The sequence below is a fragment of the Schistocerca gregaria genome, chromosome 9 (genome assembly GCF_023897955.1).
Source record: "Schistocerca gregaria isolate iqSchGreg1 chromosome 9, iqSchGreg1.2, whole genome shotgun sequence".
Classification (NCBI taxonomy): domain Eukaryota; kingdom Metazoa; phylum Arthropoda; class Insecta; order Orthoptera; family Acrididae; genus Schistocerca; species Schistocerca gregaria.
Genome location: NC_064928.1, coordinates 11,201,050 through 11,225,103, shown reverse-complemented (window position 1 = coordinate 11,225,103; position 24,054 = coordinate 11,201,050). Strand labels below are relative to the sequence as shown.

General features: G+C 44.9%; 1 non-coding gene across 1 annotated transcript; it reads right to left on the bottom strand.

Annotated features, from left to right (window-relative positions):
• Window positions 1-23,681: 23,681 nt before the first annotated feature.
• On the bottom strand, window positions 23,682-23,756 carry Trnal-caa (transfer RNA leucine (anticodon CAA)). Its single transcript has one exon. It is a non-coding gene; the product is annotated as a tRNA-Leu (tRNA).
• Window positions 23,757-24,054: the final 298 nt, after the last annotated feature.

Below are 24,054 nucleotides of genomic sequence, written 5' to 3'. Positions count from 1 at the left end.
AGACCAATAGTATTTTCCGATGCACATCTGGAGGCATTCTGTAATCTGCGGAGTATCAGAGTGTTGACGAAACACAGAAATTGCATCGGGATTGAATGCAACAGTCACCATGCGCACTTTCCTCCATGGGAGTAGTGTGTCAAACAGTCTACGCTTTGATCGTTCCCTGGAAGACCAGAAGTAGTTTCTGATGCACATCTGGAGGCATTCTGTGATCTGTGGACTGTCAGAGTGTTGATGAATTAAACAAATTGCATCGGGATTGAATACAAAAGTCACCATGTGCACTTTCCTCCACGGGAGTTATGTCTCAAACAGTCTACGCTTTGATCGTTCCCTGGAATACCAGTAGTAGTTTCCAATGCACATCTGGAGGCATTCTGTAATCTGTGTACTGTCAGAGTGTTGATGAAACACAGAAATTTTATCGGGATTGAATGCAACAGTCACCATGCGCACTTTCCTCCATGGTATTAATGTCTCTAACATTTTACCCTATGATCGTTCGCTGGAAGACCAGTAGTAGTTTCCAATGCACATCTTTAGGCATTCTGTAATCTGTGGACTATCAGAGTGTTGATGAACACCGAAATTTCATCGGGATTAAATACAACAGTTACCATGCGCACTTTCCTCCATGGGAGTAATGTCTCAAACAGTCTACGCTTTGATCGTTCCCTGGTAGACCAGTAGTAGTTTCCGATGCACATCTGGAGGTATTCTGTAATGTGTGGACTATCAGAGTGTTGATGAAACACAGAAATTTCATCGGGATTAAATACAACAGTCACCATGCGCACATTCCTCCATGGAAGTAATGTCTCAAACAGTCGACGCTTTGATCGTTCCCTGGAAGACCAGTAGTAGTTTCCGATGCACATCTGGAGACATTCTGTAATCTGCGGAGTATGAGAGTGTTGACGAAACACAGAAATTGCATAGGGATTGAATGCAACAGTCACTATGCGCACTTTCCTCCACGGGAGTTATGTCTCAAACAGTCTACGCTTTGATCGTTCCCTGGAATGCCAGTAGTAGTTTCCGATGCACATCTGGAGGCATTCTGTAATCTATGTACTATCAGAGTGTTGATGAAAGACAGAAATTTCATCGGGATTGAATACAACAGTCACCATGCGCACTTGCCTATATGTTAGTAATGTCTCAAACAGTCTACGCTTTGATCGCTCCCTGGAAGACCAGTGGTAGTTTCCGATGAACATCTGGAGGCATTCTGTAATCTGTGGACTATCAGACTGTGATGAAACACTGAAATCGCATCGGGACTGAATACAACAGTCACCATGAGCACTTTCCTCCATGGGAGTAATGTCTGAAACAGTCTACGCTTTGACCGTTCCCTGGAAGACCAGAAGTAGTTTCCGATGCGCATCTGGAGGCTTTCTGTAACCTGTGGACTATCAGAGTGTTGATGAAACACAGAAATTGAATCGGGATTGCATACAACAGTCACCATGCGCACATTCCTCCATGGGAGTAATGTCTCAAACAATCTACGCTTTGATCGTTCCCAGGAAGACCAGTAGTAGTTTCCGATGCACATCTGGTGGCATTCTGTAATCTGTGGACTATCAGAGTATTGATGAAACACAGAAATTGCATCGGGACTGAATACAACAGTCACCACGCGCACTTTCCTCCACGGGAGTAATGTCTCAAAAAGTCTACGCTTTGATCGTTCCCTGGAAGATCAGTAGTAGTTTCCGATGCACGTCTGGTGGCATTCTGTAATCTGTGGACTATCAGATTGTTAACGAAACACAGTAATTGCATCGGGATAGAATACAACAGTCACCATGCGCGCTTTCCTCCATGGGAGTAATGTCTCAAACAGTCTACGCTTTGATCGTTCCCTGGAGGTCCAGTAGTAGTTTCTGATGCACATCTGGAGGCATTCTGTAATCTGTGGACTAACAGAGTGTTGATGAAACAAAGATATTGCATCGGGATTGAATACAACAGTCGCCATGCGCACTTTCTTCCATGAGAGTAGTGTCTCAAACAGCCTACGCTTTGATCGTTCCCATGAAGTCCAGTAGTAGTTTCCGATGCACGTCTCGTGGCATTCTGTTATCTGTGGACTATCAGAGTGTTGATGAAACACCGAAAATGCATCGAGATTGAATACAACAGTCACCATGCGCACTTTCCTCCACGGGAGTAATGTCTCAAAGAGTCTACGCTTTGATCGTTCCCTGGAAGACCAGTAGTAGTTTCCGATGGTCATCTGGAGGCATTTTGTAATCTGTGGACTATCAGAAGACCAGTAGTAGTTTCCGATGCACATCCTGTTCATTCTGTAATCTGTGGACTATCAGAGTGTTGATGAAACATAGAAATTGCATCGGGATTGAATACAACAGTCACAATACGCACTTTCCTCCATGGGAGTAATGTCTGAAACAGTCTACGCTTTGATCGTTCCCTGGAAGACCAGTAGTAGCTTCCGATGCTCATCTGGAGGCATTCTGTAATCTGTGGACTATCAGAGTGTTGATGAAACACATAAAAACGCTTTGATCGTTCCCATGAAGACCAGTAGTAGTTTCCGATGCACGTCTCGTGGCATTCTGTTGTCTGTGGACTATCAGAGTGTTGATGAAACACCGAAAATGCATCGAGATTGAATACAACAGTCACCATGCGCACTTTCCTCCATGGGAGTAATGTCTCTAACAGTCGACGCTTAGATCGTTCTCCTGAAGACCACATGTAGTTTCCGATGCACATCTGGAGGCATTCTGTAATCTGTGGACTATCAGAGTGTTGATGAAACAGAGAAATCGCATCGGGACTGATTACAACAGTCACCATGAGCACGTTCCTCCATGGGAGTAATGTTTCAAACAGTCTACGCTTTGATCGTTCCCTGGAGACCAGAAGTAGTTTCCGATGCATATCTGGAGGCATTGTGTAATCTGTGGACTATCAGAGTGTTGATGAAACACAGTAATTGGACGGGATTGAATACAACAATCACCATATGCACATTCCTATATGGGAGTAATGTCTCAAACAGTCTACGCTTTGATCGTTCCCAGGAAGGCCAGTAGTAGATTCCGATGCACATCTGGTGGCATTCTGTAATCTGTGGACTATCTGAGTGTTGATGAAACACAGAAATTGCATCGGGATTGAATACAACAGTCACCATGCGCACTTTCCTCCATGGTAGTAATGTCTCTAACATTTTACCCTGTGATCGTTCCCTGGAAGACCAGTAGTAGTTTCCAATGCACATCTGGAGGCATTCTGTAATCTGTGGAATATCAGAGTGTTGATGAACACCGACACTTCATCGGGATTAAATACAAGAGTTACCATGCGCACTTTCCTCCATGGGAGTAATGTCTCAAACAGTCTACACTTTGATCGTTCCCTGGAAGACCAGTAGTAATTCCCGATGCACATCTGGAGGCATTCTGTAATCTGTGGACTATCAGAGTGTTGATGAAACACAGAGATTGCATCGGGATTGAATACAACAGTCACCATTTGCACATCCCTCCATGGGAGTAGTGTGTCAAACAGTCTACGCTTTTATCGTTCCCTGGAAGACCAGAAGTAGTTTCCGATGCACATCTGGAGGCATTCTGTAATCTGTGGACTATAAGAGTGTTGATAAAACACAGTAATTGCATCGGGATTGAATACAACAGTCGCCATGCGCACTTTCTTCCATGAGAGTAGTGTCTCAAACAGCCTACGCTTTGATCGTTCCCTGGAAGACCAGTAGTAGTTTCCGATGCACGTCTCGTGGCATTCTGTTATCTGTGGACTATCAGAGTGTTGATGAAACACCGAAAATGCATCGAGATTGGATACAACAGTCACCATGCGCACTTTCATCCACAGGAGTAGTGTCTCAAAGAGTCTACGCTTTGATCGTTCCCTGGAAGACCAGTAGTAGTTTCCGATGCTCATCTGGAAGCATTCTGTAATCTGTGGACTATCAGAGTGTTGATGAAACACAAAAAATTGAATTGGGATTGAATAAAACAGTCACCATGCGCACTTTCATCAATGAGAGTAGTGTCTCAAACAGTCTACGCTTTGATCGTTGCCTGGAATGCCAGTAGTAGTTTCCGATGCACATCTGGAGGCATTCTGTAATCTGTGTACTATCAGAGTGTTGATGAAAGACAGAAATTTCATCGGGATTGAATACAACAGTCACCTTGCGCACTTGCCTATATGTTAGTAATGTCTCAAACAGTCTACGCTTTGATCGCTCCCTGGAAGACCAGTGGTAGTTTCCGATGCACATCTGGAGGCATTCTGTAATCTGTGGACTATCAGAGTGTTGATGAAACACAGATATTGCATCGGGATAGAATACAACAGTAACCATGCCCACTTTCCTCCATGGGAGTAATGTCTCAAACAGTCTACGCTTTGGTCGTTCCCGGGAAGACCAGTAGTAGTTTCCGATGCACATCTGGAGACATTCTGTAATCTGCGGAGTATCAGAGTGTTGACGAAACGCAGAAATTGCATCGGGATTGAATGCAACAGTCACCATGCACACTTTCCTCCACGGGAGTTATGTCTCAAACAGTCTACGCTTTGATCGTTCCGTGGAATGCCAGTAGTAGTTTCCGATGCACATCTGGAGGCATTCTGTAATCTGTGTACTATCAGAGTGTTGATGAAAGACAGAAATTTCATCGGGATTGAATACAACAGTCACCACGCGCACTTTCCTCCACGGGAGTAATGTCTCAAAAAGTCTACGCTTTGATCGTTCCCTGGAAGATCAGTAGTAGTTTCCGATGCACGTCTGGTGGCATTCTGTAATCTGTGGACTATCAGATTGTTAACGAAACACAGTAATTGCATCGGGATAGAATACAACAGTCACCATGCGCGCTTTCCTCCATGGGAGTAATGTCTCAAACAGTCTACGCTTTGATCGTTCCCTGGAGGTCCAGTAGTAGTTTCTGATGCACATCTGGAGGCATTCTGTAATCTGTGGACTAACAGAGTGTTGATGAAACAAAGATATTGCATCGGGATTGAATACAACAGTCGCCATGCGCACTTTCTTCCATGAGAGTAGTGTCTCAAACAGCCTACGCTTTGATCGTTCCCATGAAGTCCAGTAGTAGTTTCCGATGCACGTCTCGTGGCATTCTGTTATCTGTGGACTATCAGAGTGTTGATGAAACACCGAAAATGCATCGAGATTGAATACAACAGTCACCATGCGCACTTTCCTCCACGGGAGTAATGTCTCAAAGAGTCTACGCTTTGATCGTTCCCTGGAAGACCAGTAGTAGTTTCCGATGGTCATCTGGAGGCATTTTGTAATCTGTGGACTATCAGAAGACCAGTAGTAGTTTCCGATGCACATCCTGTTCATTCTGTAATCTGTGGACTATCAGAGTGTTGATGAAACATAGAAATTGCATCGGGATTGAATACAACAGTCACAATACGCACTTTCCTCCATGGGAGTAATGTCTGAAACAGTCTACGCTTTGATCGTTCCCTGGAAGACCAGTAGTAGCTTCCGATGCTCATCTGGAGGCATTCTGTAATCTGTGGACTATCAGAGTGTTGATGAAACACATAAAAACGCTTTGATCGTTCCCATGAAGACCAGTAGTAGTTTCCGATGCACGTCTCGTGGCATTCTGTTGTCTGTGGACTATCAGAGTGTTGATGAAACACCGAAAATGCATCGAGATTGAATACAACAGTCACCATGCGCACTTTCCTCCATGGGAGTAATGTCTCTAACAGTCGACGCTTAGATCGTTCTCCTGAAGACCACATGTAGTTTCCGATGCACATCTGGAGGCATTCTGTAATCTGTGGACTATCAGAGTGTTGATGAAACAGAGAAATCGCATCGGGACTGATTACAACAGTCACCATGAGCACGTTCCTCCATGGGAGTAATGTTTCAAACAGTCTACGCTTTGATCGTTCCCTGGAGACCAGAAGTAGTTTCCGATGCATATCTGGAGGCATTGTGTAATCTGTGGACTATCAGAGTGTTGATGAAACACAGTAATTGGACGGGATTGAATACAACAATCACCATATGCACATTCCTATATGGGAGTAATGTCTCAAACAGTCTACGCTTTGATCGTTCCCAGGAAGGCCAGTAGTAGATTCCGATGCACATCTGGTGGCATTCTGTAATCTGTGGACTATCTGAGTGTTGATGAAACACAGAAATTGCATCGGGATTGAATACAACAGTCACCATGCGCACTTTCCTCCATGGTAGTAATGTCTCTAACATTTTACCCTGTGATCGTTCCCTGGAAGACCAGTAGTAGTTTCCAATGCACATCTGGAGGCATTCTGTAATCTGTGGAATATCAGAGTGTTGATGAACACCGACACTTCATCGGGATTAAATACAAGAGTTACCATGCGCACTTTCCTCCATGGGAGTAATGTCTCAAACAGTCTACACTTTGATCGTTCCCTGGAAGACCAGTAGTAATTCCCGATGCACATCTGGAGGCATTCTGTAATCTGTGGACTATCAGAGTGTTGATGAAACACAGAGATTGCATCGGGATTGAATACAACAGTCACCATTTGCACATCCCTCCATGGGAGTAGTGTGTCAAACAGTCTACGCTTTTATCGTTCCCTGGAAGACCAGAAGTAGTTTCCGATGCACATCTGGAGGCATTCTGTAATCTGTGGACTATAAGAGTGTTGATAAAACACAGTAATTGCATCGGGATTGAATACAACAGTCGCCATGCGCACTTTCTTCCATGAGAGTAGTGTCTCAAACAGCCTACGCTTTGATCGTTCCCTGGAAGACCAGTAGTAGTTTCCGATGCACGTCTCGTGGCATTCTGTTATCTGTGGACTATCAGAGTGTTGATGAAACACCGAAAATGCATCGAGATTGGATACAACAGTCACCATGCGCACTTTCATCCACAGGAGTAGTGTCTCAAAGAGTCTACGCTTTGATCGTTCCCTGGAAGACCAGTAGTAGTTTCCGATGCTCATCTGGAAGCATTCTGTAATCTGTGGACTATCAGAGTGTTGATGAAACACAAAAAATTGAATTGGGATTGAATAAAACAGTCACCATGCGCACTTTCATCAATGAGAGTAGTGTCTCAAACAGTCTACGCTTTGATCGTTGCCTGGAATGCCAGTAGTAGTTTCCGATGCACATCTGGAGGCATTCTGTAATCTGTGTACTATCAGAGTGTTGATGAAAGACAGAAATTTCATCGGGATTGAATACAACAGTCACCTTGCGCACTTGCCTATATGTTAGTAATGTCTCAAACAGTCTACGCTTTGATCGCTCCCTGGAAGACCAGTGGTAGTTTCCGATGCACATCTGGAGGCATTCTGTAATCTGTGGACTATCAGAGTGTTGATGAAACACAGATATTGCATCGGGATAGAATACAACAGTAACCATGCCCACTTTCCTCCATGGGAGTAATGTCTCAAACAGTCTACGCTTTGGTCGTTCCCGGGAAGACCAGTAGTAGTTTCCGATGCACATCTGGAGACATTCTGTAATCTGCGGAGTATCAGAGTGTTGACGAAACGCACAAATTGCATCGGGATTGAATGCAACAGTCACCATGCACACTTTCCTCCACGGGAGTTATGTCTCAAACAGTCTACGCTTTGATCGTTCCGTGGAATGCCAGTAGTAGTTTCCGATGCACATCTGGAGGCATTCTGTAATCTGTGTACTATCAGAGTGTTGATGAAAGACAGAAATTTCATCGGGATTGAATACAACAGTCACCATGCGCACTTGCCTCCATGTTAGTAATGTCTCAAACAGTCTACGCTTTGATCGCTCCCTGGAAGACCAGTAGTAGTTTCCGAAGCAGGTCTGGTGGCATTCTGTAATCTGTCGACTATCAGAGTGTTGATGAAACAGAGAAATTAGATAGGGATTGAATACAACAGTCACCATCCGCACTTTCCTCCACGGGAGTAATGTCTCAAGCAGCCTACGCTTTGATCGTTCCCTTGAAGACCAGTAGTAGTTTCCGATGCACATCCTGTTCATTCTGTAATCTGTGGACTATCAGAGTGTTGATGAAACACAGAAATTGCATCGGGATTGAATACAACAGTCACCATGCGCACTTTCCTCCACGGGAGTAATGTCTCAAACAGTCTACGCTTTGATCGTTCCCTGGAATACCAGTAGTAGTTTCCGATGCACATCTGGTGGCATTGTGTAATTTGTAGACTATCAGAGTGTTGATGAAACACAGATATTGCATCGGGATTGAATACAACAGTTACCATGCGCACTTTCCTAAATGGGAGTAATGTCTCAAACAGTCTACGCTTTGATCGTTCCCTGGAAGTCCAGTAGTAATTTCCGATGCACATCTGGAGGCATTCTGTAATCTGTGGACTATCAGAGTGTTGATGAAACACAGAAATTTCATCGGGATTAAATACAACAGTCACCATGCGCACATTCCTCCATTGGAGTAATGTCTCAAGCAGTCGACGCTTTGATCGTTCCCTGGAAGACCAGTAGTAGTTTCCGATGCACATTTGGAGGCATTCTGTAATCTGCGGAGTATCAGAGTGTTGACGAAACACAGAAATTGCATCGGGATTTAATGCAACAGTCACCATGCGCACTTTCCTCCATGGAAGTAGTGTGTCAAACAGTTTAGGCTTTGATCGTTCCCTGGAAGACCAGAAGTAGTTTCTAATGCACATCTGGAGGCATTCTGTAATCTGTGGAATATCAGAGTGTTGATGAACACCGACATTTGATCGGGATTAAATACAACAGTTACCATGCGCACTTTCCTCCATGGGAGTAATGTCTCAAACAGTCTACGCTTTGATCGTTCCCTGGAAGACCAGTAGTAATTTCCGATGCACATCTGGAGGCATTCTGTAATCTGTGGACTATCAGAGTGTTGATGAAACACAGAAATTGCATCGGGATTGAATACAACAGTCACCATGCGCACTTCCCTCCTTGGGAGTAGTGTGTCAAACAGTCTACGATTTGATCGTTCCCTGTAAGACTAGAAGTAGTTTCCGATGCACATCTGGAGGCATTCTGTAATCTGTGGACTGTGTGAGTGTTGATGAAATACACAAATTGCATCGGGATTGAATACAACAGTCACCATGCGCACCTTCCTCCATGGGAGTAATGTCTCTAACAGTCTACGCTTTGATCGTTACCTGGAAGACCAGTAGTAGTATCCGATGCACATCTGGAGATATTCTGTAATCTGTGTACTATCAGAGTGTTGATGAAACACAGAAATTTCATCGGGATTAACTACAACAGTCACCATGCGCACTTCCCTCCATGGGAGTAATGTCTCAAACAGTCGACGCTTTGATCGTTCCCTGGAAGACCAATAGTATTTTCCGATGCACATCTGGAGGCATTCTGTAATCTGCGGAGTATCAGAGTGTTGACGAAACACAGAAATTGCATCGGGATTGAATGCAACAGTCACCATGCGCACTTTCCTCCATGGGAGTAGTGTGTCAAACAGTCTACGCTTTGATCGTTCCCTGGAAGACCAGAAGTAGTTTCTGATGCACATCTGGAGGCATTCTGTAATCTGTGGACTATCAGAGTGTTGATGAAACACAGATATTGCATCGGGATAGAATACAACAGTAACCATGCCCACTTTCCTCCATGGGAGTAATGTCTCAAACAGTCTACGCTTTGGTCGTTCCCGGGAAGACCAGTAGTAGTTTCCGATGCACATCTGGAGACATTCTGTAATCTGCGGAGTATGAGAGTGTTGACGAAACGCAGAAATTGCATCGGGATTGAATGCAACAGTCACCATGCACACTTTCCTCCACGGGAGTTATGTCTCAAACAGTCTACGCTTTGATCGTTCCGTGGAATGCCAGTAGTAGTTTCCGATGCACATCTGGAGGCATTCTGTAATCTGTGTACTATCAGAGTGTTGATGAAAGACAGAAATTTCATCGGGATTGAATACAACAGTCACCATGCGCACTTGCCTCCATGTTAGTAATGTCTCAAACAGTCTACGCTTTGATCGCTCCCTGGAAGACCAGTAGTAGTTTCCGAAGCACGTCTGGTGGCATTCTGTAATCTGTCGACTATCAGAGTGTTGATGAAACAGAGAAATTAGATAGGGATTGAATACAACAGTCACCATCCGCACTTTCCTCCACGGGAGTAATGTCTCAAGCAGCCTACGCTTTGATCGTTCCCTTGAAGACCAGTAGTAGTTTCCGATGCACATCCTGTTCATTCTGTAATCTGTGGACTATCAGAGTGTTGATGAAACACAGAAATTGCATCGGGATTGAATACAACTGTCACCATGCGCACATTCCTCCACGGGAGTAATGTCTCAAACAGTCTACGCTTTGATCGTTCCCTGGAATACCAGTAGTAGTTTCCGATGCACATCTGGTGGCATTGTGTAATTTGTAGACTATCAGAGTGTTGATGAAACACAGATATTGCATCGGGATTGAATACAACAGTCACCATGCGCACTTTCCTCCATGGTAGTAATGTCTAACATTTTACCCTGTGATCGTTCCCTGGAAGAACAGTAGTAGTTTCCAATGCACATCTGGAGGCATTTTGTAATCTGTGGAATATCAGAGTGTTGATGAACACCGACATTTCATCGGGATTAAATACAACAGTTACCATGCGCACTTTCCTAAATGGGAGTAATGTCTCAAACAGTCTACGCTTTGATCGTTCCCTGGAAGTCCAGTAGTAATTTCCGATGCACATCTGGAGGCATTCTGTAATCTGTGGACTATCAGAGTGTTGATGAAACACAGAAATTTCATCGGGATTAAATACAACAGTCACCATGCGCACTTTCCTCCATTGGAGTAATGTCTCAAGCAGTCGACGCTTTGATCGTTCCCTGGAAGACCAGTAGTAGTTTCCGATGCACATTTGGAGGCATTCTGTAATCTGCGGAGTATCAGAGTGTTGACGAAACACAGAAATTGCATCGGGATTTAATGCAACAGTCACCATGCGCACTTTCCTCCATGGAAGTAGTGTGTCAAACAGTTTAGGCTTTGATCGTTCCCTGGAAGACCAGAAGTAGTTTCTAATGCACATCTGGAGGCATTCTGTAATCTGTGGAATATCAGAGTGTTGATGAACACCGACATTTGATCGGGATTAAATACAAAAGTTACCATGCGCACTTTCCTCCATGGGAGTAATGTCTCAAACAGTCTACGCTTTGATCGTTCCCTGGAAGACCAGTAGTAATTTCCGATGCACATCTGGAGGCATTCTGTAATCTGTGGACTATCAGAGTGTTGATGAAACACAGAAATTGCATCGGGATTGAATACAACAGTCACCATGCGCACTTCCCTCCTTGGGAGTAGTGTGTCAAACAGTCTACGATTTGATCGTTCCCTGGAAGACTAGAAGTAGTTTCCGATGCACATCTGGAGGCATTCTGTAATCTGTGGACTGTGTGAGTGTTGATGAAATACACAAATTGCATCGGGATTGAATACAACAGTCACCATGCGCACTTTCCTCCACGGAAGTAATGTCTCAAACAGTCTACGCTTTGATCGTTCCCTGGAAGACCAGTAGTGGTTTCCGATGCACTTCTGGAGGTATTCTGTAATGTGTGGACTATCAGAGTGTTGATGAAACACAGAAATTGCACGGGATTGAATACAACAGTCACCATGCGCACTTTCCTCCATGGGAGTAATGTCTCTAACAGTCTACGCTTTGATCGTTACCTGGAAGACCAGTAGTAGTATCCGATGCACATCTGGAGATATTCTGTAATCTGTGTACTATCAGAGTGTTGATGAAACACAGAAATTTCATCGGGATTGAATACAACAGTCTCCATGCGCACTTTCCTCCATGGGAGTAATGTCTCTAACAGTCGACGCTTTGATCGATCTCTGGGACACCACTAGTAGTTTCCGATGTAAATCTGGAGGCATTCTGTAATCTGTGGACTAACAGAGTGTTGATGAAACACTGAAATCGCATCGGGACTGAATACAACAGTCACCATGAGCACTTTCCTCCATGGGAGTAATGTCTAAAACAGTCTACGCTTTGACCGTTCCCTGGAAGACCAGAAGTAGTTTCCGATGCGCATCTGGAGGCTTTCTGTAATCAGTGGACTATCAGAGTGTTGATGAAACACAGAAATTGGATCGGGATTGCATACAACAGTCACCACGCGCACTTTCCTCCACGGGAGTAATGTCTCAAAAAGTCTACGCTTTGATCGTTCCCTGGAAGATCAGTAGTAGTTTCCGATGCACGTCTGGTGGCATTCTGTAATCTGTGGACTATCAGATTGTTAACGAAACACAGAAATTGCATCGGGATAGAATACAACAGTCACCATGCGCGCTTTCCTCCATGGGAGTAATGTCTCAAACAGTCTACGCTTTGATCGTTCCCTGGAGGTCCAGTAGTAGTTTCTGATGCACATCTGGAGGCATTCTGTAATCTGTGGACTAACAGAGTGTTGATGAAACAAAGAAATTGCATCGGGATTGAATACAACAGTCGCCATGCGCACTTTCTTCCATGAGAGTAGTGTCTCAAACAGCCTACGCTTTAATCGTTCCCATGAAGTCCAGTAGTAGTTTCCGATGCACGTCTCGTGGCATTCTGTTATCTGTGGACTATCAGAGTGTTGATCAAACACCGAAAATGCATCGAGATTGAATACAACAGTCACCATGCGCACTTTCCTCCACGGGAGTAATGTCTCAAAGAGTCTACGCTTTGATCGTTCCCTGGAAGACCAGTAGTAGTTTCCGATGCTCATCTGGAGGCATTTTGTAATCTGTGGACTATCAGAAGTCCAGTAGTAGTTTCCGATGCACATCCTGTTCATTCTGTAATCTGTGGACTATCAGAGTGTTGATGAAACACAAAAAAACGCTTTGATCGTTCCCATGAAGACCAGTAGTAGTTTCCAATGCACGTCTCGTGGCGTTCTGTTATCTGTGGACTATCAGAGTGTTGATGAAACACCGAAAATGCATCGAGATTGAATACAACAGTCACCATGCGCACTTTCCTCCATGGGAGTAATGTCTCTAACAGTCGACGCTTAGATCGTTCTCCTGAAGACCACTAGTAGTTTCCGATGCACATCTGGAGACATTCTGTAATCTGTGGACTATCAGAGTGTTGATGAAACAGAGAAATCTCATCGGGACTGATTACAACAGTCACCATGAGCACGTTCCTCCATGGGAGTAATGTTTCAAACAGTCTACGCTTTGATCGTTCCCTGGAAGACCAGAAGTAGTTTCCGATGCACATCTGGAGGCATTGTGTAATCTGTGAACTATCAGAGTGTTGATGAAACACAGTAATTGGACGGGATTGAATACAACAATCACCATATGCACATTCCTCCATGGGAGTAATGTCTCAAACAGTCTACGCTTTGATCGTTCCCAGGAAGGCCAGTAGTAGATTCCGATGCACATCTGGTGGCATTCTGTATTCTGCGGAGTATCAGAGTGTTGACGAAACACAGAAATTGCATCGGAATTGAATGCAACAGTCACCATGCGCACTTTCCTCCATGGGAGTAGTGTGTCAAACAGTCTACGCTTTGATCGTTCCCTGGAAGACCAGAAGTAGTTTCTGATGCACATCTGGAGGCATTCTGTGATCTGTGGACTGTCAGAATGTTGATGAATTAAACAAATTGCATCGGGATTGAATACAAAAGTCACCATGTGCACTTTCCTCCACGGGAGTTATGTCTCAAACAGTCTACGCTTTGATCGTTCCTTGGAATACCAGTAGTAGTTTCCGATGCACATCTGGAGGCATTCTGTAATCTGTGTACTATCAGAGTGTTGATGAAACACAGAAATTTCATCGGGATTGAATACAACAGTCTCCATGCGCACTTTCCTCCATGGGAGTAATGTCTCTAACAGTCGACGCTTTGATCGATCTCTGGGACACCACTAGTAGTTTCCGATGTACATCTGGAGGCATTCTGTAATCTGTGGACTAACAGAGTGTTGATGAAACACTGAAATCGCATCGGGACTGAATACAACAGTCACCATGCGCGCTTTCCTCCATGGGAGTAATGTCTCAAACAGTCTACGCTTTGATCGTTCCCTGGAGGTCCAGTAGTAGTTTCTGATGCACATCTGGAGGCATTCTGTAATCTGTGGACTAACAGAGTGTTGATGAAACAAAGAAATTGCATCGGGATTGAATACAACAGTCGCCATGCGCACTTTCTTCCATGAGAGTAATGTCGCAAACAGCCTACGCTTTGATCGTTCCCATGAAGTCCAGTAGTAGTTTCCGATGCACGTCTCGTGGCATTCTGTTATCTGTGGACTATCAGAGTGTTGATGAAACACCGAAAATGCATCGAGATTGAATACAACAGTCACCATGCGCACTTTCCTCCACGGGAGTAATGTCTCAAAGAGTCTACGCTTTGATCGTTCCCTGGAAGACCAGTAGTAGTTTCCGATGCTCATCTGGAGGCATTTTGTAATCTGTGGACTATCGGAAGACCAGTAGTAGTTTCCGATGCACATCCTGTTCATTCTGTAATCTGTGGACTATCAGAGTGTTGATGAAACACAAAAAAACGCTTTGATCGTTCCCATGAAGACCAGTAGTAGTTTCCGATGCACGTCTCGTGGCGTTCTGTTATCTGTGGACTATCAGAGTGTTGATGAAACACCGAAAATGCATCGAGATTGAATACAACAGTCACCATGCGCACTTTCCTCCATGGGAGTAATGTCTCTAACAGTCGACGCTTAGAACGTTCTCCTGAAGACCACTAGTAGTTTCCGATGCACATCTGGAGGCATTCTGTAATCTGTGGACTATCAGAGTGTTGATGAAACAGAGAAATCTCATCGGGACTGATTACAACAGTCACCATGAGCACGTTCCTCCATGGGAGTAATGTTTCAAACAGTCTACGCTTTGATCGTTCCCTGGAAGACCAGAAGTAGTTTCCGATGCACATCTGGAGGCATTGTGTAATCTGTGGACTATCAGAGTGTTGATGAAACACAGTAATTGGACGGGATTGAATACAACAATCACCATATGCACATTCCTCCATGGGAGTAATGTCTCAAACAGTCTACGCCTTGATCGCTCACTGGAAGATCAGTAGTAGTTTCCGATGCACGTCTGGTGGCATTCTGTAATCTGTGGACTATCAGAGTGTTGATGAACACAGAAATTGCATCGAGATTGAATACAACAGTCACCATGCGCACTTTCCTCCACAGGAGTAATGTCTCAAACAGTCGACGCTTTGATCGCAACCTGGAAGACCAGTAGTAGTTTCCGATGCACATCTGGTGGCATTCCTTAATCTGTGGACTATCAGATTGTTGACGAAACACAGAAATTGCTTCGGGATTGAATACAACAGTCACCATGCGCGCTTTCCTCCATGGGAGTAATGACTCAAACAGTCTACGCTTTGATCGTTCCCTGGATGACCAGTAGTAGTTTCTGATGCACATCTGGAGGCATTCTGTAATCTGTGGATAACAGAGTGTTGATGAAACACAGAAATTGCATCGGGATTGAATACAACAGTACCATGCGTACTTTCTTCCATGAGAGTAGTGTCTCAAACAGTCTACGCTTTGATCGTTCCCTGGAAGACCAGTAGTAGTTTCCGATGGACGTCTGGTCTCATTCTGTTATCTGCGGACTATCAGAGTGTTGAAGAAACACCGAAAATGCATCGAGATTGAATACAACAGTCACCATGCGCACTTTCCTCCATGGGAGTAATGTCTCAAAGAGTCTACACCTTGATCGTTCCCTGGAAGACCAGTAGTAGTTTCCGATGCTCATCTGGAGGCATTCTTTAATCTGTGGACTATCAGAGTGTTGATGAAACACAAAGAATTGAATTGGGATTGAATACAACAGTCACCATGCGCACTTTCATCCATGAGAGTAGTGTCTCAAACAGTCTACGTTTTGATCGTTCCCTGGAAGACCAGTAGTAGTTTCCGATTCACGTCTGGTGGCATTCTGTAATCTGTGGAATATCAGAGTTTTGATGAAACACAGAAATTGCTTCGGGATTGAATTCAACAGTCACCATCCGCACTTTCCTCCACGGGACTAATGTCTCAAACAGTCTACGCTTTGATCGTTCCCTGGAAGACCAGCAGTAGTTTCCGATGCACATCCCGTTCATTCTGTAATCTGTGGACTATCAGAGTGTTGATGAAACACAGAAATTGCATCGGGATTGAATACAACAGTCACCATGCGCACTTTCCTCCACAGGAGTAATGTCTCAAACAGTCTACGCTTTGATCATTCCCTGGAAGACCAGTAGTAGTTTCAGATGCACATCCGGTGGCATTTTGTAATCTGTGGACTATCAGAGTGTTGATGAAACATAGAAATTGCATCGGGATTGAATTCAACAGTCACCATGCGCACTTTCCTCCACAGGAGTAATGTCCCAAACAGTCGACGCTTTGATCGTTCCCTCTAAGACCAGTAGTAGTTTCCGATGCACATCTGGTGGCATTCTGTAATCTGTGGACTATCAGAGTGTTGATGAAACACAGAAATTGCATCGCGATTGATTACAACAGTCACCATGCGCACTTTCCTCCACAGGAGTAATGTCTCAAACAGTCGACGCTTTGATCGCTAACTGGAAGACCAGTAGTAGTTTCCGATGCACATCTGGTGGCATTCCTTAATCTGTGGACTATCAGAGTGTTGACGAAACACAGAAATTGCATCGGGATTGAATATAACAGTGACAATGCGCACTTTCCTCCATGGGAGTAATGTCTCAAATAGTCTACGCTTTGATCGTTCCCTGGAAGACCAGTAGTAGTTTCCGATGCAAATCTGGATGCATTCTGTAATCTGTGGATAATCAGAATGTTAATGAAACACAGAAATTGCATCGGGATTGAATACAACAGTCACCATGCGCACTTTCCTCCACAGGAGTAATGTCTCAAACAGTCGACCCTTTGATCGCTCCCTGGAAGACCAGTAGTAGTTTCCGATGCACATCTGGATGCATTCTGTAATCTGTGGACCTTCAAAGTGTTGATGAAACACAGAAATTGCATCGGGATTGAATACAACAGTACCATGCGTACTTTCTTCCATGAGAGTAGTGTCTCAAACAGTCTACACTTTGATCGTTCCCTGGAAGACCAGTAGTAGTTTCCAATGCACGTCTGGTTTCATTCTGTTATCTGTGGACTATCAGAGTGTTGATGAAACACCGAATATGCATCGAGATAGAACACAACAGTCACCATGCACACTTTCCTCCACGGGAGTAATGTCTCAAAGAGTCTACACCTTGATCGTTCCCTGGAAGACCAGTAGTAGTTTCCGATGCTCATCTGGAGGCATTCTGTAATCTGTGGACTATCAGAGAGTTGATGAAACACAAAGAATTGAATTGGGATTGAATACAACAGTCACCATCCGCACTTTCCTCCACGGGACTAATGTCTCAAAGAGTCTACGCTTTGATCGTTCCCTGGAAGACCAGTAGTAGTTTCCGATGCACATCCGGTTCATTCTGTAATCTGTGGACTATCAGAGTGTTGATGAAACACAGAAATTCCTTCGGGATTGAATACAACAGTCACCATGCGCTCTTTCTTCCATGAGAGGAGTGTCTCAAACAGTCTACGCTTTGATCTTTCCAAGGGAGACCAGTAGTAGTTTCCGATGCACATCTCGTGGCATTCTGTAATCTGTGGGCTATCAGAGTGTTGATGAAACACAGAAATTGCATAGGGATTGAATACAACAGTCACCATCCGCACTTTCCTTCACGGGAGTAATGTCTCAAACAGTCTACGCTTTGATCGTTTCCTAGAAGACCAGTAGTAGTTTCCGATGCACATCCGGTTCAGTCTGTAATCTGTGGTCTATCAGAGTGTTGATGAAACACAGAAATTGCATCGGGATTGAATACAACAGTCACCATGCGCGCTTTCCTCCACGGGAGTAATGTCTCAAACAATCTACGCTTTGATCGTTCCCCGGAAGACCAGTAGTAGTTTCCGATGCACATCTGGTGGCATTGTGTAATTTGTAGACTATCAGAGTATTGATGAAACACAGAAATTGCATCGGGATTGAATACAACTGTCACAATGCGCACTTTCCTTCATGGGAGTAATGTCTGTAACATTTTATCTTGTGATCGTTCCCTGGAAGACCATAAGTAGTTTCTGATGCACATCTGGAGGCATTCTGTAATCTGTGGACTATCAGAATGTTGATGAAACACAGAAATAGCATCAGGATTGAATACCACAGTCACCATGAGCACTTTCCTCCATGGGAGTAATGTCTCAAACAGTCTACGCTTTGATCTTTCCCTGGAAGACCAGTAGTAGATTCCGATGCACATATGGAGGCATTATGAAATCTGTGGACAAGTTGAGTGTTCATGAAACACAGAGACTGCGTCGGGATTGAATACAACAGTCTCCATGCACACTTTCCTCCATGGGAGTAATGTCTCAAATAGTCTACGACTTGATCGTTCCCTGGAAGGCCAGTATTAGTTTCCAATGCACATCTGGATGCATTCTGTAATCTGTGGACCTTCAAAGTGTTGATGAAACACAGAAATTGCATCGGGATTGAATACAACAGTCACCATGCGCACTTGCCTCCATGTTAGTAATAATCTCAAACAGTCTACGCTTTGATCTTTCCCTGGAAGACCAGTAGTAGATTCCGATGCACATATGGAGGCATTATGAAATCTGTGGACAAGTTGAGTGTTCATGAAACACAGAGACTGCGTCGGGATTGAATACAACAGTCTCCATGCGCACTTTCCTCCATGGGAGTAATGTCTCAAATAGTCTACGACTTGATCGTTCCCTGGAAGGCCAGTATTAGTTTCCAATGCACATCTGGATGCATTCTGTGATCTGTGGACCTTCAAAGTGTTGATGAAACACAGAATTTGCATCGGGATTGAATACAACAGTCACCATGCGCACTTGCCTCCATGTTAGTAATGTCTCAAACAGTCTACGCTTTGATCGCTCCCTGGAAGACCAGTGGTAGTTTCCGATGCACATCTGGAGGCATTTTGTAATATGTGGACTATCAGAGTGTTGATGAAACACAGATATTGCATCGGGATAGAATACAACAGTAACCATGCCCACTTTCCTCCATTGGAGTAATGTCTCAAACAGTCTACGCTTTGGTCGTTCCCTGGAGGACCAGTAGTAGTTTTCGATTCACATCTCGAGGCATTCTGTAATCTGTGGACTATCAGAGTGTTGATGAAACACAGAAATTGCATCGCGATTGAATACAACAGTCACCATGCGCTCTTTCCTCCACAGGAGGTAATGTCTCAAACAGTCGACGCTTTGATCGCTAACTGGAAGACCAGTAGTAGTTTGCGATTCACATCTGGTGGCATTCCTTAATCTGTGGACTATCAGAGTGTTGACGAAACACAGGAATTGCATCGGGATTGAATATAACAGTCACCATGCGCACTTTCCTCCATGGGAGTAATGTCTCAAATAGTCTACGCTTTGATCGTTCCCTGGAAGACCAGTAGTAGTTTCCGATGCTCATCTGGAGGCATTCTGTAATCTGTGGACCTTCAAAGTGTTGATGAAACACACAAATTGCATCGGGATTGAATACAACAGTCACCATGCGCACTTGCCTCCATGTTAGTAATGTCTCAAACAGTCTACGTTTTGATCGTTCCCTGGAAGACCAGTAGTAGTTTCCGATTCACGTCTGGTGGCATTCTGTAACCTGTGGAATATCAGAGTTTTGAAGAAACACAGAAATTGCTTCGGGATTGAATTCAACAGTCACCATCCGCACTTTCCTCCAGGGGACTAATGTCTCAAACAGTATACGCTTTGGTCGTTCCCTGGAAGACCAGTAGTAGTTTCCGATGCACATCCGGTGGCATTTTGTAATCTGTGGACTATCAGAGTGTTGATGAAACACAGAAATTGCATCGGGATTGAATACAACAGTCACCATGCGCACTTTCCTCCACAGGAGTAATGTCTCAAACAGTCTACGCTTTAATCATTCCCTGGAAGACCAGTAGTAGTTTCAGATGCACATCCGGTGGCATTTTGTAATCTGTGGACTATCAGAGTGTTGATGAAACACAGAAATTGCATCGGGATTGAATACAACAGTCACCATGCGCACTTCTCCACAGGAGTATTGTCCCAAACAGTCGACGCTTTGATCGTTCCCTCTAAGACCAGTAGTAGTTTCCGATGCACATCTGGTGGCATTCCTTAATCTGTGGACTATCAGAGTGTTGATGAAACACAGAAATTGCATCGGGATTGAATAAAACAGACACCATGCGCACTTTCCTCCATGGAAGTAATGTGTCAAATAGTCTACGCTTCGATCGTTCCCTGGGAGACCAGTAGTAGTTTCCGATGCACATCTGGATGCATTCTGTAATCTGTGGGCCTTCAAAGTGTTGATGAAACACAGAAATTGCATCGGGATTGAATACAACAGTAACCATGCGTACTTGCCTCCATGTTAGTAATGTCTTAAACACACTACCCTTTGATCGCTCCCTGGAAGACCAGTGGTAGTTTCCGATGCACATCTGGAGGCATTCTGTAATCGGTGGACTATCAGAGAGTTGATGAAACACAAAGAATTGAATTGGGATTGAATACAACAGTCACCATACGCACTTTCATCCATGAGAGTAGTGTCTCAAACAGTCTACGTTTTGATCGTTCCCTGGAAGACCAGTAGTAGTTTCCGATTCACGTCTGGTGGCATTCTGTAATCTGTGGACTATCAGAGTGTTGATGAAACACAGAAATTGCATCGGGATTGAATACAACAGTCACCATGCGCACTTTCCTCCACAGAAGTAATGTCCCAAACAGTCGACGCTTTGATCGTTCCCTCTAAGACCAGTAGTAGTTTCCGATGCACATCTGGTGGCATTCCTTAATCTGTGGACTATCAGAGTGTTGATGAAACATAGAAATTGCATCGGGATTGAATAAAACAGACACCATGCGCACTTTCCTCCATGGAAGTAATGTGTCAAATAGTCTACGCTTCGATCGTTCCCTGGGAGACCAGTAGTAGTTTCCGATGCACATCTGGATGCATTCTGTAATCTGTGGGCCTTCAAAGTGTTGATGAAACACAGAAATTGCATCGGGATTGAATACAACAGTAACCATGCGCACTTGCCTCCATGTTAGTAATGTCTTAAACACTCTACCCTTTGATCGCTCCCTGGAAGACCAGTGGTAGTTTCCGATGCCCATCTGGAGGCATTTTGTAATCTGTGGACTATCAGAGTGTTGATGAAACACAGAAATTGCATCGCGATTGAATACAACAGTCACCATGCGCACTTTCCTCCACAGGAGTAATGTCTCAAACAGTCTACGCTTTGATCGTTCCCTTGAAGACCAGTAGTAGTTTCCGATGCACATCCTGTTCATTCTGTAATCTGTGGACTATCAGAGTGTTGATGAAACACAGAAATTGCATCGGGATTGAATACAACAGTCACAATGCGCACTTTCCTCCACAGGAGTAATGTCTCAAACAGTCTACGCTTTGATCATTCCCTGGAAGACCAGTGGTAGTTTCAGATGCACATCCGGTGGCATTTTGTAATCTGTGGACTATCAGAGTGTTGATGAAACACAGATATTGCATCGGGATAGAATACAACAGTAACGATGCCCACTTTCCTCCATGGGAGTAATGTCTCAAACAGTCTACGCTTTCAGAATGAGATTTTCACTCTGCAGCGGAGTGTGCGCTGATATGAAACTTCCTGGCAGATTAAAACTGTGTGCCCGACCGAGACTCGAACTCGGGACCTTTGCCTTTCGCGGGCAAGTGCTCTACCAACTGAGCTACCGAAGCACGACTCACGTCCGGTACTCACAGCTTTACTTCTGCCAGTATCCGTCTCCTACCTTCCAAACTTTACAGAAGCTCTTCTGCGAAACTTGCAGAACTAGCACTCCTGAAAGAAAGGATATTGCGGAGACATGGCTTAGCCACAGCCTGGGGGATGTTTCCAGAATGAGATTTTCACTCTGCAGCGGAGTGTGCGCTGATATGAAACTTCCTGGCAGATTAAAACTGTGTGCCCGACCGAGACTCGAACTCGGGACCTTTGCCTTTCGCGGGCAAGTGCTCTACCAACTGAGCTACCGAAGCACGACTCACGTCCGGTACTCACAGCTTTACTTCTGCCAGTATCCGTCTCCTACCTTCCAAACTTTACAGAAGCTCTTCTGCGAAACTTGCAGAACTAGCACTCCTGAAAGAAAGGATATTGCGGAGACATGGCTTAGCCACAGCCTGGGGGATGTTTCCAGAATGAGATTTTCACTCTGCAGCGGAGTGTGCGCTGATATGAAACTTCCTGGCAGATTAAAACTGTGTGCCCGACCGAGACTCGAACTCGGGACCTTTGCCTTTCGCGGGCAAGTGCTCTACCAACTGAGCTACCGAAGCACGACTCACGTCCGGTACTCACAGCTTTACTTCTGCCAGTATCCGTCTCCTACCTTCCAAACTTTACAGAAGCTCTTCTGCGAAACTTGCAGAACTAGCACTCCTGAAAGAAAGGATATTGCGGAGACATGGCTTAGCCACAGCCTGGGGGATGTTTCCAGAATGAGATTTTCACTCTGCAGTGGAGTGTGCGCTGATATGAAACTTCCTGGCAGATTAAAACTGTGTGCCCGACCGAGACTCGAACTCGGGACCTTTGCCTTTCGCGGGCAAGTGCTCTACCAACTGAGCTACCGAAGCACGACTCACGTCCGGTACTCACAGCTTTACTTCTGCCAGTATCCGTCTCCTACCTTCCAAACTTTACAGAAGCTCTTCTGCGAAACTTGCAGAACTAGCACTCCTGAAAGAAAGGATATTGCGGAGACATGGCTTAGCCACAGCCTGGGGGATGTTTCCAGAATGAGATTTTCACTCTGCAGCGGAGTGTGCGCTGATATGAAACTTCCTGGCAGATTAAAACTGTGTGCCCGACCGAGACTCGAACTCGGGACCTTTGCCTTTCGCGGGCAAGTGCTCTACCAACTGAGCTACCGAAGCACGACTCACGTCCGGTACTCACAGCTTTACTTCTGCCAGTATCCGTCTCCTACCTTCCAAACTTTACAGAAGCTCTTCTGCGAAACTTGCAGAACTAGCACTCCTGAAAGAAAGGATATTGCGGAGACATGGCTTAGCCACAGCCTGGGGGATGTTTCCAGAATGAGATTTTCACTCTGCAGCGGAGTGTGCGCTGATATGAAACTTCCTGGCAGATTAAAACTGTGTGCCCGACCGAGACTCGAACTCGGGACCTTTGCCTTTCGCGAGCAAGTGCTCTACCAACTGAGCTACCGAAGCACGACTCACGTCCGGTACTCACAGCTTTACTTCTGCCAGTATCCGTCTCCTACCTTCCAAACTTTACAGAAGCTCTTCTGCGAAACTTGCAGAACTAGCACTCCTGAAAGAAAGGATATTGCGGAGACATGGCTTAGCCACAGCCTGGGGGATGTTTCCAGAATGAGATTTTCACTCTGCAGCGGAGTGTGCGCTGATATGAAACTTCCTGGCAGATTAAAACTGTGTGCCCGACCGAGACTCGAACTCGGGACCTTTGCCTTTTGCGGGCAAGTGCTCTACCAACTGAGCTACCGAAGCACGACTCACGTCCGGTACTCACAGCTTTACTTCTGCCAGTATCCGTCTCCTACCTTCCAAACTTTACAGAAGCTCTTCTGCGAAACTTGCAGAACTAGCACTCCTGAGAGAAAGGATATTGCGGAGACATGGCTTAGCCACAGCCTGGGGGATGTTTCCAGAATGAGATTTTCACTCTGCAGCGGAGTGTGCGCTGATATGAAACTTCCTGGCAGATTAAAACTGTGTGCCCGACCGAGACTCGAACTCGGGACCTTTGCCTTTCGCGGGCAAGTGCTCTACCAACTGAGCTACCGAAG